Here is a 15,716-nt window from a genome sequence, read left to right on the forward strand (position 1 = left end):
CTTGTGTTTGCTATTCTCACATGGTGAGGATTTGTAGATACCATCTACACACAACAAAACAAAGCTCTGCTATAGATTCAAATGTCTTCTGGCATTTATATTCTGAAATTAAAATAAATTTAAAAAGTCCCAGATTCTTTTGCAACACGCAATCTACATTAAAGAGTGAGTTTAACTTCCTGCTGAAATGGCTTGTGTTTTAAGGCTGGGTGTGAACAATGACAAACCATATAACTAAGTGTGCTTGCTGAAGGAATGTGTGTTCTATTTGTTTTACTCTAAAGAAAAACTGTGCTAATAGATCATTCACCTCAAAATGGGCAAATGGCTAATGCCTATCCGACAAGAACAGCCTCTCACTACGGTCCAGCTCTCCTTTGGCCCAGGCGCTGATGGATATTTCACCCAGCAGATGTATTTCGTCATTATGCTGCACTGTTTATCCACACAAACATGATCTGAAAAAGTGTGAAATTGCTGTGGAGAGATTTGAGACGAGGCTGGCGTAGAAACATAGAACAACACTTCCATCTAGTGGTAGAGCCGAGGAGCTTGCGTTCATCTGTATGTTCTTTGAGGAGTTCTTGAGGTTCTTCAGCACTGCAATGAGAGTGTGTATGTATGGTGTATGCTGGTTGGATAAAATAAATATATTTTGGTTGAATAATAATAATAATAATAATACATATAAAACCTTTGGATGTGTATGTGTGGTAGATAAAGAGTTTATGAGTTCTTTAGTTCTTTGTAGATATGGAGCCGCTATCAGTGAACTGATGCCAGGACAGCAGATGCTGCGCTAGAGCAAACCTGTTGGAACAGGAATTAACCTTTACACACTCGATTTATTCAGTTATTCAATGTATTGTAGACAGAAAGACAGAAAGAGAAATGCGTGTGTGTTTTGAGATGTGTGCTTTTTTTTTTTTAACTTGTAAATAGTTTCAGACCCATAATGTTGAAATCCTCTCTGATCTGCTAGCTGTATGTGATTTTTTGAAACATGCTGAATTGGGATGAATTATAGGTCCTCTCAGGACAGTTGTTGGGGAGGGTTGCCACGCGCTGACTTGCAGTAGGGGATTTGGAAAGGAAGACCCAGGGTCTCTAGCTTTCATTCGGCACACTGCACAGGGTCCTTAGGGCAGGTCAAACAAGCTCTACAGCCAAAACTAACTCAATTGAGAAAGAAAGAAAGAAAAAAAAAAGGATAGAAAGAAAGTGAAATTAAAATAAAAGTGTTAAAACTGACAACTTCTAAAGGCTTTTAAAATGTCTGTGCAGATTAATTTAGCTATTTTTCTTTATCTAAGCTAAACTGCTTGATTGCTTACACTACAGTTATTACGTTTTAGGTCATTCGATTTTATTTCAAAGAAAATTAAAATGCCCCTATTATGGATTTTTGAAAGTTACCCTTCATGCAATGTGTAACACAGCTCTGTGAATGAAAACATCATGCAAAGTTTTAAATCTGAAAGTGCACCGTGTAGGCATATAAAGGTTGTTCACTCACAAAATAAAGAGTCGACTCTGAATCACTGAAACGAGTCGTTTTTTTTAAAACGAATCCCAAGCCGTTTCATGTTGACGTCGACATGACATATTAGCATTGCCGGCCCACTTGTTGGTCTTTTACAGTCTATGGTCTTTTCGCGTTGGTCTAAATGAATATGCAAACTCATTCTTTGCCACTAGACGCCGCTTTTTGGAGCAGTAAAATATCTGTTTCTCCTGTAACTGCTGTACACAAAGCCAGCACTGTGCTCACAAACTGCTTTATCAGGCCTTACAGGCATGATGAAATGAAAATGAGACCAATGGGACCAATCACCACAGATCAGCGTCACGGAGAGGAGGAGTTTGGAAAAATGAATCGATGAGCGAATCGTTTGGGAGTCTTTGAACAAGTAAGGTAAAAAGAAATGCATATTATGAGACAAATGATGTTTTTTTGTTTGTTTGTTTTGTTTTGTTTTACATTGCATGCATGTCAGCTTGTTGTTGGGGACTCTTTAAACCAAAATATGAACCTTTCATAACCCACAATATGTACACGTTAATTATTTAGAAGGGATGCATTAAAGACAGTAAATAAAAGCATTTCAAATAAATGCATTTTTTTTTTTTTACTTTATATCAAAGCATGCTGAGTATCACAAAAATAATAAGGTTTAAACTGGTTTCAACATTAATAATGGTAAGAAATGTTTCTTGAGCACCAACTCATTACATTAGAATGATTTCTGAAGGATCATGTGACACTGAAGACTGGAGTAATGGCTGCTAAAAAATTCAGCTGTGCCATCACAGGAATAAATGACATTTTAGGATATATTAAAATAGGGTAGAAAAAAGTTATTTTAAATGGTAATAATGTTTCACAACATACTTTTAATGAAATAAATGTAGCCTTGGTGAGCATAAAAATCTTCTTTCAGTAACATTTTGTAGGCCACTGACCTCAAGATTTGAACAATAATGTAGGCTACATATATTTTTTATTTTTTATTTTTTTTTTTTTAGTGAACACAAATAACAAATAGACATACACCAATCATCCAAAAACAGCAAACAAAGATTGGATATTTTATATTTTTTAAATGGCTTATTATTTTAGGTTCTGCTTAGGCAGTAAATGAGAGAAAATGATGGCAAATAAAAGATGAAACTCCCCCTCCCATTCCCAGGTTCCTAAGAGAGGATGCAGAAGAGGGAGTACAGACAGATCTCAAACACCACATGGGAAGATTCACTCTTAATACTGTTAAAGATTAGATATGGGCTCTCCTGAAGGAGTTTATCTGTCACAAGATCAAATACGCTCGGTTTTGATTTATGGCTTATTTTGTGGTGGAACTTCAGATAGAGAAAACAGATGACTGGATGCTGACCATTTGACATCCTATATCTCCCGATGCAGGGTAATATACGATTTTCTATCAGACCCGCTTTCAAATGCAGTTCGTTTTTGTGTCCACAGGGTGGCGCTCCCATCTTTTCGACGGCAGTTTTATTACGACTGTCTGTTTCGCTTTACGGCAGTGGCTAACGTCCACATGGTCGTTCGTGTAGTGAGTCTGCCGGAGTTTTAAAACAGATCGGAATTGGTATTTAACTTCTAGTGCAGTACAAACACATTAAAAACATGGGGAAGACTAAAAACAACAAATTCAAACGGCCATCGTTTTCTCCCGATGGTCTTTCAGCAACTGCTGTTAAACAGACTGTTGAAGAATCAGAGGATGAAGACTCTCCAGCGGCGGAGCTGCTCGATAAAGTAAGCTGCCGCTGCTCTGGACAACTCCACACAGACTTGTAGTTAATTATGTTTATGAACCTGAGTATCGAATACTGACATAAAAACAATATTGGCGTAACAGCTGAATTTGGCGTGTGTAAAGACTGTGTCAGCCCTTTCTCTGATGGGCGTTGGTTGAATAAATGAAGCGAGTCAGCAGACCTTTACGGCTGAAACGGACTGATGCAGCTGTCACGCAAGGTGGGACTCCGAAGAACCAGCCCGTATTTCTTAATTTTCAAATACATCTCTATTAACACGTGACTCCCCGGTCGTCTGTGTTGTGTGTGTGTGTGTGTTTTAGTTGCAGAGTCCCCTCAGCTGATGTGCGCGAGTACGCGTGTGCCAGTATTTCTCGTGTTGTCCAGCAGAGCCAGACGATCCCAGGATTCCTCCAAAGAGATGCAGTCAGGAAAGGACCTTTACTGCTGGACCGCAGCCTGGCAGTGAGAGACTGGACTGCTGCACACACACACTCAATACTACTTTTTGGTAAGCACACACACACACACACACTCTCTCTCTCAGACGAGACTAACATAGTAAACCTGAGCTCTAGTAGATATCCAGCCACCAAGACAATGACAGACACAAAAACCCTGTCATACAGACTCCGCATTTATTCCATAGATAAGACAAGCACTAATTATATATATTTTAATTTCATTATTTCCCTCAGGAGTAGTTTGTCTTTTGAACAACTTAATGTTTTACATTTTTGCTGTCATTATTTTACTGACACAGCTCTCTGATATAAGACTCCTCTGCTTCGGGGTTTGTTTCGTAAAATTACCCTTAATTTTGATCTGTGTGTGTGCTGCAGGAATCTCAGTGCCTGTGGAGGCCCTGAAGTGTGTGAGGACATGGTTGAGACAGGATGCGCTGACCGCCTCTGTCTGCTCTCCTGAAGGAGGTACGAATGCTGGATCAATTCATTTAAAAAGCTTTATTGGCATGACCGTCTTTAACTTGATTTTTCAGCATGATGTTTAAAATGATTAAACATAAGGGGAGGTCACACTAGACTTTGAGCACAACATTTCTTGTCATGCTCTGTGGTTTTAAAAACATAAATTCACCATATAACTGATTATAATCAATCTAAAATGTACAAATATACAATCCACTTTTCTGTAACGCTGCAAACCTGTAGCTTTAAAGTTTGTGTTTTTAATTTCAGCTCATGCTGTGATGCATCAATTGGTATTCATTGATACGAATTTGCAGGGTAGAGTTCAGTGAAATGTGAAACAACTCCACATGAGTGTAATGAGACCACCATTTAAAACAGATTTCATTGCATTGATGGAGATTTTAGTCAGTCCAATTAAATTAGCAGGGCTGTACTTCTCATTCACTTGCAAATAGTCTTAAAAAACAAAAGGAAAAGGAATGTGGATCATGATCCTGCCTGAAAAAAGAAGTCATATGTGATATGGTGTTTTTGCAATATCGCCCACCCATAGTGAGAAAGAGAAAGCTCTTTTTGACAAGTGTCTCTTGTGTGTTTTTGTGGAGAGCAGTGCTGTGCTGGCTTTGACGGGAGCTCCTCTCCTGCTGTGAAAGGACAGAAACACACGGTGGAAGACGTCGCCAATGAGGCTGTAAACTTGCTTTGGAACCTCTGGTAAGAATGAACTCGAGCTGACTTCAGGGTCTATGGGAAAACTAATTAGCAAAATTGATCAAATTGACTTTTACACTTAACAGGTGTATTAACAAATGCCCTAAATGCCTTTGAGTAGGGGTGGAACGGTTCAACTTTTTCACGGTTCGGTTTGTATCACGGTTTTAGGGTCACGGTTTCGGTATGTGCTATGTTTATGGAAAAACTGTACTTTCAAATAAAAATAAAGAATAAAAATATTCTATCTAACTACAAGCAACAGCACAAATAAATACAAACGAGTAAAGATACAAATAAATTAAACAGTGATTTTAATTTTTTTTTTTTTTTTTTTTTTTTAGGTAGGTCTATCATTTTTTTTACAGAAATTGAATAAACTAATCAAATGTTAAACAGCATTGCATATTTGACTGTATAAATTAAATATTAATCTTTATTAAAGTTACAAAAGCTATTCAATCAAGAGCAGTGGGTGATTTCTTTGTTGTTGCTGAATTGATTAATATAAAGACTGTCACTTTAAGAGAATGCACTGATCCAGTACGTTCAGCCGGCTATGTCTGCTATAGGATACACCAAGATGGACATTTTCACATAATTCTTGTGTGAGTTTGTCCTTTCAAACGCAATACTTCAGAGAGCGTTTAATATTTGTGCGTGTTCTGAGACGCACGCTTCAGATGAGCGCACGCACAAATCTTCTCACTGCTGGCGTCCTCTGGCTCTTAAATGTTTAAACTGGCAAAGCTTAAATGGGTTTAGTTTAAACACAGATATCTAGGTGTGCTGTTTAGGTCTCACCTGTGCGCGCGCTATCAGCACCCGGGTGATGAATGACTGCTCATATTCCAGCATACTGCATTCACATTGAACAAGAGTGAATGGTTTGTCCAGTTTTTTTTGTTTTCTTTTTTTTTCAGCGCTGTTGTTGCAATGTACTGGGAAGCCAGAATGCGCATCAACAGAAACATATATTAGCCGAACCCTGTTTTTTTATGTGTTATTTATAAGAAACCATATTACAGATGCGTTGTCAGATTTAAGTTTAACTGCGGTCCTAGCACATGCCGAACCGTCTGTGGAGAACCGAACGGTTTGATTTTTTTTTTTCCGCAAACCATCCCACCCCTACCTTTGAGTGTCTTAAGTGTTTCCTGTGAACCCTTGACAGCACATCATCATGGTTTATATATATTCACTAGTTTGCAGGCTGAAGATTAGCCCAAAATAGAGACTAATCAGTTATCAACATTAAAAGTAGTCATTAAGCATTTAGTGAAGCAGTTTTAAAAAAAAAAACACCTGTAAATGTACTTGCAGTACCTCATGTTAAAAAACAAGGGTTGAAGAGTTGCGTCTTAAACAGTCAAAATGTTGTTCAATCAGATGACCATAGTTGTTTGTCTTGTATGATCTGTTTTTCTGTGGATGTGCAGTGAGAGCAGCAGCACAGCTGTGGCAGTGTTTAACAAGACTGGACTTCTAGATGTTCTTCTACACTGTCTACAGAGACACCCTCAGAACATGGAGCTGGCAATATCAGCAGGTGCCACTAGTTCTAGACCAACACACATATACACTAAGGAAATGCTTATTCAACAAGGATACATGAAATTGATCGAAATGATAAAGATGTGCGCACATTTTTAATGTTACAAAAGATTTCTGTTTGAAATAATATTATTTTGAACGTTCTATTCATCAAAGTATCCTTAATAATATTGTAACTGTTTTCAACACTGATAATAAGCAGAAATGTTTCTTTCGCACCAAATCAATATATTTGAATGATTTTGGAAGGATCATGTGACACTGAAGGCTGGAGTATTGATGCTGAAAATTCAGCTTTACCTTCACTGGAATAAATTACATTTTAAAGTATTTTCAAATAGAAAACAGTCATTTTCAATTGTTATGATATTTTACATTACAGTTTTTTTTTAATACAATAAATGCAGCCTTGGAGAATGTAAGAGTATACTTGCTTCAAAAACATAAAAAAAAAACATTGCCAATCTTTCAAATGGTAGCGTGTGTGTGTGTGTGTGTGTGTGTTTGTGGTGTGTGTGTGTATATATTATATACACCACACACTACACACACACACACACACACACACACACACACCCTCAGATTTTTTTTTTTATTCCTCCTGAATAGACACATGGATATTTATTTGCAGATTTTCATACTTCATATTTTTCATTCTCACACTTCTTTATTTGGACACTATTTAGTGGTAATTGCTGTTGTTTGTGTTTGTTTGTGTGTGTGTGTGTGTTTTTTTCTGTGTAGCCCACTGCTTGCACACAGTAACAGAAGAGAACGCAGAGCTCATGCGCAGTGTGAATGCAGCGGTGTTTGGGGTCTTGGAAAACATTCTGTTCTCTACACACACTAGTATGGAATACACTCTCCTGCGAACACTGGCTGCAGGTAAAAGAGCGCATGACACTGGTCGTGTAGTAAAAACATTTACTAAATCTAATACTTCCATCCTTAAAAGTGTTTGCAACATGCCACTACTTGCTATATATATAAAATACCCCCAAATGAGCATTTAAAGCTATTATTGTTTTAAATGTTTAGGCTACAATGGCCTAACATAAAGTATAGAACATAGAAGATCATTTGAGACACATCTCAGTATTTTTTGTTGATGCAGTGAAAGTTACTAGTGACCAAAACAGCTTTGTTACCAACAGTCTTCAAAATACCTTTTTTATGTTGTGCAAAAGAGAGTCATTCAGGTTTGAAACAACATGAGGGTGAGTAAATGATGACAGAATTAATAAATTTTTTTTTTTTTTTTTTTGGTGAACTATCCCTTTAATGTTTATTTTTTTTTTTTGTTAATGAAATGATATTCTGAAGAAGTAACTAAAACTACCAGCAGGTGGCGGTAAATGTCTTTGAGTCGATTTGTTCAAATGGCTGATTCGTTCAGGAATGAAGTATACGGTTCTCTTTAATGAATTGGCTTTTGAATCATTGGTTCATATGATTCGGTCAAAAACACAGATTCATTCAGAAAACTAAACACCGCTGTGTTGCTCAGAGACGAACTACAGTTCTGCTTTGGATTTTAAGGGAATATTGTCGTTGGCAAAACTGAACAAAAACACACAATATTGTGTTTAAAGTATAGCACAATATTAACTTCTTGTTTACTGAACTGTTGTATAAAATCACATTTGCTCTCGTGTTATTTGTGACAAAAACAGCACTCCTGTGATATTGCTCTCATTGCTGGTGTGATATGCTTAATATATGATATAAATATAAGACAAAAATATTTTCATTTTTTTGCCACAATATCTAAATTTAAAAAAATTCACAAAAATCTATCCTTTCATTGGATAATAAGAATTTAAAATGGGGGGAAATATCATTATGAAATAAAGGTCTTCTCAAATACTCGTTGGACACAATTATTGGGATTATAAGAGAAATTCTTATGATTATTGGCACTCTGAAGTAAAATATCTCTGAAGTATATTCCCATTCATATTCACCATTCTGAGCACTCCAGCGTGATTATAAACATGAAATTAGCAAGCCATGGCTTCCTGTTTCACAGAAATATAAAGAGGAGGGAAAACAAAGCCCAAATTCCCTTACTCATCCATCACAATGGGAAAAACCAAAGAATATATTTATGATGTGCAGCAAAAGATAATTGAGCTTCACAAATTAGTGAAGTGGCTTTAAGAAAAGAGCTAGAGCAGTGAAAATTCCCATCTCCACCATCAGGGGGAATAATTAAGAAGTTTCCAATCAACAGAATGTTATAAATCTGCGTGGAAGAGGACGTGTCTCTATATCATCCTAATGCACAGTGAGAAGGAGAGTTTGAGTGGCTAAAGACTCTCCAAGGACCACAGCTGGAAAATTGCAGAAAAAGCTGAGTCTCGGTGTCAGAAAACCTTAAAAAAAAAAAAAATGTCAAATAGCACCTACATCACCACATGTTGTTTGGGAGGGTTTCAAGAAAAATTCTCCTAGCTCATCCAAAAAAAAAACTCCAGCATATTCATTTATCAAACACGACTGGAACTTCAAATGGGACTGGCTTCTATGGTCAGATGAAACTAAAAAATGAACTTTTTAGCACCAAACACTCAAGATGGGTTTGGTGAACACAGGGATAAAAAATACCCCATGTGTACAAATGGAATATACTGCTGTGTTTTTGATGTGGGGCTATATTTCTGCTGGAGGTCCTGGACATCTTGTTTAGACACATGACATCATGGATTCGATCAAATACCAACAGATAAAAAATCACTAAGGTGATACTGACTCTTATAATGGGCCATGTTATGATCTCCCAACCGTACAATAATCCAAACACAAACCTCAAAAACAACACAGAAATGGGTCACTGAGCACAAAACCAAGCTTCTGCTATGGCCATTCCAGTCCTCTGACCTGAGCCCTCTAGAAAATGAGTGTGGTAAACTGAAGAGAAGCACCACCAACATGGAGCTGGGAATCTGAAGGCTCTGGAGTGATTCTGGATGAATGAAATGGTCTCTGATCTCTTGTCAGGTGTTCTCTAACCTCATCAGGCATTATAGGAGAAGAATTAGAGCTGTTAAACTGGCAAATGGAGGTTTCAAAAAGTATTGAATAAAAGGGTGCCATTAATTGTGGCCAGTGTGTATTAGAGAAAAACATTTATTTCATAATGATATTTCACCCCATTTTAAATTCTTATTATTCAATGAAAGGATACATTATTGTGATTTTTTTTTTAAATAAAAGATCAAAAGGATTAACAATGCAGATGAATTTTCACAGCCTTATTTGATCATATTTACCAAGGGTGCCAATATTTTTGGCCATGACTGTATATATGTGTGTGTGTGTGTGTGTGTATGTTTCGTCATATATATGTGTTGGTCTTTCCTCTGTCTTTCAGGCTCTTTATGGAATCTGAAGAGCAGTCTGTCTGCAGCACAGCAGTCTCAGACGTTGACAGCGCTGGCCACCACTCTCTCACACAGCCTCGGTCTGGACGCGGGAGAGCTCATCCCAGAGCTGTGGCGTGCAGAGTCTGCCCGTCTGTCCAAACAGACCACATCTGCAGCAGAGTCAGATCATACAGACGAACGGCGGCCCTCAGGTCACGAGGCCGAAGAGATGGAGGAGGACGTGAGAGATGAGAAGATGAATGGAAGAAAGCCTAATGGACAATATCAAAAACAAAAAATGACATCTCAGATCTGTTGCCTGTAAGTTAAAAGCTATTGTTTTAAGTGGAATTTTTTTTTTTAGAACATATTCAATTTAGTGAAAATTTTGTTTTAAAAGTGAAAATTCTGTGATAAGTTTCACACTCTCGTGTCATTCCAGAAACAAAGTGATTTGGTGATTAAACTAATGATATGTTTTTGGGTGCTTTATACTAAAAACATTAACAACTAAAAAAAATTAGCCACTTTTATTATTATGATAGGTTGGTGTGTGTATGGAGATCATAGATTCATCTTAAAGACCTTCTCCATTATGCTACTTTGACGTGAAGGCTATGATGTACCTCCTGCACTCATTCTTTCCCTTTCAAACCATGTCAGCCCAAGTGATGGCACATCTGTCCCTCAGAGCCAGATGGTTCTCACTCTCTCTAAACACAAAGTGACTGTCCTCACTTACACATGAGTGTTCAGGGCTGCTGTAACCTCTCCGAGCTTCTGTCTAACCAAAACCATAGGGTGTCCTGAACCTTGTCCTCTTAGATAGTTCAAGGTGAAAGTTGATCCAGAGCCTCAAATTTGTGGCCCAGTTTACATCTGGAACCAAAGCAAACCATGTTTAAAATCTCTGTTGTTGTTGTTGTGAATGCTCTTATTTCATTTTCTGTTTCCTCATCAAGTCAGTAATCAGTATTCAGTTAAAGTATCAATTTAACCATCACTGTATGTGTACAAATGACCCAGACAATTACTTCTGTGGTTTTGCTGTGTGTCTCTGGGTTTTAAGAGAGACAGACTGGAGTTGCGAGAGGCCAAAGCACTGCTATCAGCACAACAGACGTCGCTGGAAATCATCGCAACATGTACTGTTCTGATGGTGAGTGTGTGTGTGTGTGTTTATAGGCGAGCAGGGAAGACAAGACTGTTATAGGCAATCCTCAGGATTTTCCTGCTAATGTGCAAAATTAGAGGAATGATTTCTCTTGTTTTGTGTCAGAGGAGACAGGACAGAGATAATGTGACGAGATATTGACTTGTGTTTGTGTGTGTTTGTTGGGTGTGTGTGTGTGTGTGTGTGTGTGTGTGTGTATGTAGAGCCCTCAGATGATGCAGTGGGAGGAGATGTCCAGCAGCGATGAGAGCGAGATGTGTGCTGATGGGATGTCAGACACTAATTCCAGTTTGTTCTCTCCTCTCTGTCTGTCCTGCTGAACTTCACACAATCCTGCTCATCCACCACAACATACCTCAACAGGTAACACACATTATTACACAGTCAGCAAAAACATACAGTGCCACAGATATTAATTTTATTCTGATGTTACAGACCCTTCTGGTTCAGTGGGGAGAACACAATTCTCACATGCTGTACTCGAGGTCACTTTTGTAAAATGGGAGTGTTATGGGCATATTTTGGCAGTTAAATGAGGACACTGGTTAGGGTTTGTGAAGGATTTTGTCTTGTGTTTGCAGATAGAGAGAGGGCACTGAAGCAGTCCATGACAAAAATGTGCTTGCTGATGTAAATAATCTTGAGTTAGTAGACTACTGTTCAGAAATCTGGGGGCATTTTTTTCCTAAAGAAACTTATACTTTCATTTAGCAAGGGGACATCAAATTCAACAAAAGTGCAAATTGTGCAAAAATGCATCATGATTTCCACAAAAATATTAACCTGCGCAACTGTGTGTGTGTTTTGAAAGCATGGTTTTACCAAAGGGAAGCACATGCGTTGTGATACAATGACAGCGTTAACATGATCAAGGATTATTATGAAATGGCAATAAATAATAGTGGAGTCTGTAGAATAAGTAGGAAAAACAGCCCATTTAATTCTAAGAGTAAAAGACAAGATGAAAATTGTCATACAAAACTGAATTACAGTATGAATGCTTTCGATGAAAAAGCTAGTGGACCTCGGAGAGAAGTCGTAAAAAATGTATGCTATGACCCCTTGAAATACACAAAGTTGTCAAAGGCACACTACTGGCATAATATACTCAAAACATAAAGTGTTGTTTGTAATACATACTGTACACCTGTGTCATAATGAAGTGTGTGTACTGAATTCACTTCACTGATTGATTACTTGCAGGTCTTGAAGAAGGCAGAGTTTCCCCCAGTGCTGCTGCCCTTGAGCTCTGTGGCAAGGACCTTACCTGGAAATACCTCTTGAAAAAGTAAAAAAAAAAAAAAAAAAAACACATTCATGACCTTTGTAGCTGTGAAAACCCAAATCTTACAGTCTTTGATTCTTCTAGGATGCAGCGGGTGCAGTGTCGGGCTTTGACGTGTCTCCATAATATCCTGTCCTCTATGGATACAGAATTTCTTGGTGGTGCTTCAGGGCTACAGGCAGTTGCTCAGCACCTCTCATCATTGGTCTTCAGCTCAGCAGGTAGATATCAAATTTATTTTCACTTTTAATTTGGTCTTCCAATTATTATGAACAAAAGATAATCAAGATAAATTGCTTATTGTGCCAGATTCCTTTTTGCTGTGATACTTCCACTTTGTCTTGTTGCAAGTCCAGCACACTCTTTTTTTTTTTTTTTTTTTTTTTTTTTTTTTTTTTTTCTCTCTCTCTCTCTCTCTCTCTCTCTTATATCAGTAGGTTTTTTGTCATGTTAATTAAATATAGAAAAATAATACCACAATAAACAAAATACCAATTTAAAAATAATACCAAAATAAGCTAGATCAAATATGTTGTAGTGCACTGTGGAAGATCACTACAGTATAATTGATCTTAATTATTTTAATTTATATAGTTTCTCTCTCTCTCTCTCTCTCTCTCTCTCTCTCTCTACATATATATATATATATGCATTTATATTTATTTGTAATTTTTATTCTTTTTTTTATGTTTTGTTTTTAATTTCAAATAAAAATATGAAATTCAAGTAAATCCATTGATAAAAAGTAGGGATGTACCGATTCACTCACTCACGATTCGATTTTTGAGTTAAATGTGTCCTTTTATTATTGCTTGGGCAAAATGCTGTACATTTCTTTCTTTGTGAAATTTGAAATATAACTATAATAATATACTAATATAACACTTACATATTATTGCTCTTTTGTTGGTTTTGATTGTTTCTTTTGTGCTCATTTGTAAGTCGCTTCGGATAAAAGCATCTGCTAAATGACAATTTAAATATAATGTAAATTGTAAATTACAAAACTAAATTGAAATTTTAATATTCCAACCGCGAGCTACAGTTAGACGACAGTTTGTTTGGTGTGTTCCACTCATCGGCTCTCGCCGGGCAGTTTGCCCAATTCAGCATGTTGAATCAGCGTCGGGGCCGTCGGCGAAAGTGAGAGCTCTGATTGGATTAAAAATGATTAAAGTTTATCAATGTTACTGATATTAAAAATGGTAAGCAAGCGCTGCATTGTTTACATTTCGTATATCTGCGTTTATCTCATATATCTTTATTTCGGTTTCTCCTTTTGAATGATGAATATATACTATTGATAGCTGCTGATATGAACAGCTCGTTCCTCTCACGCATGCGCAGAACGCACGTGTTGGTTTTGCCGTCGGCTGTAGTCTGTGCAGTGTGTTCCAGTGCAGCTTTTTGGTCTGACGCTGCAGATGCGAGGCGACAACACCGTCAGCTTTCGTCGCCGCTAGTTCTTTGAAGTCAGCTCGGTGTGTCCCGGCCTTAATATGCATTATACAGAGGCAAGATGAAAAGAAAAAAAAAAGCATCTTAACTTTTGTGAAGACAGTAAGCTCCCCTCAGACATGCATTCATATAAACTCCTAACCCTAACTGAATCTTGATTTGTTTAACATCTCAACCGGTTTTTTCAACCGGCTCGCGGATAATCGTTACATCCCTAACAAAAAAACATTTTTTTAACTTTGTTTTTTTTTTTTTTTATATATATATATATTTATATTATATATTTATTATTTTCTATATATATATATATAGATATAGATTTATATATATGTTTAAAGTCAGTGAGTAATGGTGTTAATTATGTGATTTAAAAGACTGTTTTAAATTTGTTCTTTTATGTTAGGTAATGTTAGGTACATCTTGTATTTTATTGTGGTTTTTCCACTTAGTGTGTCAAAAATGTAATATCTTCTATGATTGCACTTAAATTTCTAGAGGCATTAAAGGATGAGGAGTTCCTGGAGGCTGTGACCAGTGCTCTTCGTTCTCTACTACAGATCATGGCTACCAAAAACATCCCTCAGGTGAGAACCACATTCATTGATTGTTTTTATGCTTTAGCGATACATTATTTCAAGCTTTACTTGGTATTTTTAACTGTATGTGTTTTATGGGTTTATCCTGCAGTGTATGACTCCGCACCAGCTTATGAGTTTTTGTGAGGCTGCCACCAGCTGTGAGCTGGTCAGCGTGAGAGTTAATGCTCTGGCCATTCTCGGTATCACAGGAAGCTCTCACTTGCCAAAGAGAAAAAACACAGCTGACACTCTGCGGTAAAACTGACTGTGGCAGAATTGTTAGAATAATATTAATCATATGTATAGTGCCTTTTCTTTATGCCCACAAAAAATGTAACATTCAGAAATTATTGTGTTTTATGTTATAGAAAAGGGACAAAAAAATTATTTGATGTTCATTTTGTAATGTTAGACCTAATTAAACCTTTTTTTTTCATTATTTTTTTAAATGAATCATTAGATTATTCTTAGAATATTGTATATCTTTATTTTACTAAATTGTAAATGGCTACATTTATATCAAATTCTGTAGTATTTTATGACTTATAAGTACTTTAAAAGAAATGTTTGGATTTACAAATTAATTGTATAATAAAATATATATGTTAACTTTTATTAATAGCATTGTTTTTATGATATATTTGTCATTGCATAGCTTTGCTCAGTTGTTCACCTAATTTATTCTCTCTTTTGCAGCTGATTGGAAATGCATTACTGAATATCGCAATGAAGGACTCAAACCTGGTTGTGTGCGGGGAAGCGCTGGATGCCCTCTTCGATGTGTTTTTGCAGATGGCGATGAAGCAGTAGAAAGCTGGAAAAAATATTAACCTGCTTTCCTCTCTTAAAGCACTTCAGCCAGGGTTTAGGGCTAAGGTTTGTTTAAAGCCAACAAGAAATATTACCACAGATACAGACGCACTCATGCATCACATTCCCACACTCGAACAATAATATTAAATCAGACACTCAAATGCCACATCTCACACCTTCAAATGCATGTTCAGGCTTGACCTCAGGGTTCAAGCGAAACATTTTTTTTGTCTTCTCTGAGATTGTGATCTGCTGCATAAGCACTATCTCAGTGTCACACAAAGACTGTCTACAGAAAAGCACACTCAAATCCAGCTGAACAGATCTGTCTTGGTTGGCTGATCTAAAATGCTCCACTTTAAAACTGTGAAGTACTTTTTCAGCTGCTTTTTATAAATTCACAGTCTGACCATTCACAGCACAGCCATTGCTAGTTTTGTCTGTATTCTAGTATGTTCCTGGGCCTTTAGATGGCAGGCTTTTCAAAGTTTGGCCTTTTGTTCATTCAAAGCTGCGAAAAGAAGGCAAAGGAAAATACAGCCCTGATCAGCTTTGTGTCCTGGA

General features: G+C 37.0%; 1 pseudogene; it reads left to right on the forward strand.

Moving 5' to 3' along the window:
* Positions 1-3,703: 3,703 nt before the first annotated feature.
* Positions 3,704-14,598, forward strand: LOC122133941 (annotated as a pseudogene).
* Positions 14,599-15,716: the final 1,118 nt, after the last annotated feature.

The sequence above is a fragment of the Cyprinus carpio genome, chromosome A20, assembly GCF_018340385.1.
Source record: "Cyprinus carpio isolate SPL01 chromosome A20, ASM1834038v1, whole genome shotgun sequence".
NCBI lineage: Eukaryota > Metazoa > Chordata > Actinopteri > Cypriniformes > Cyprinidae > Cyprinus > Cyprinus carpio.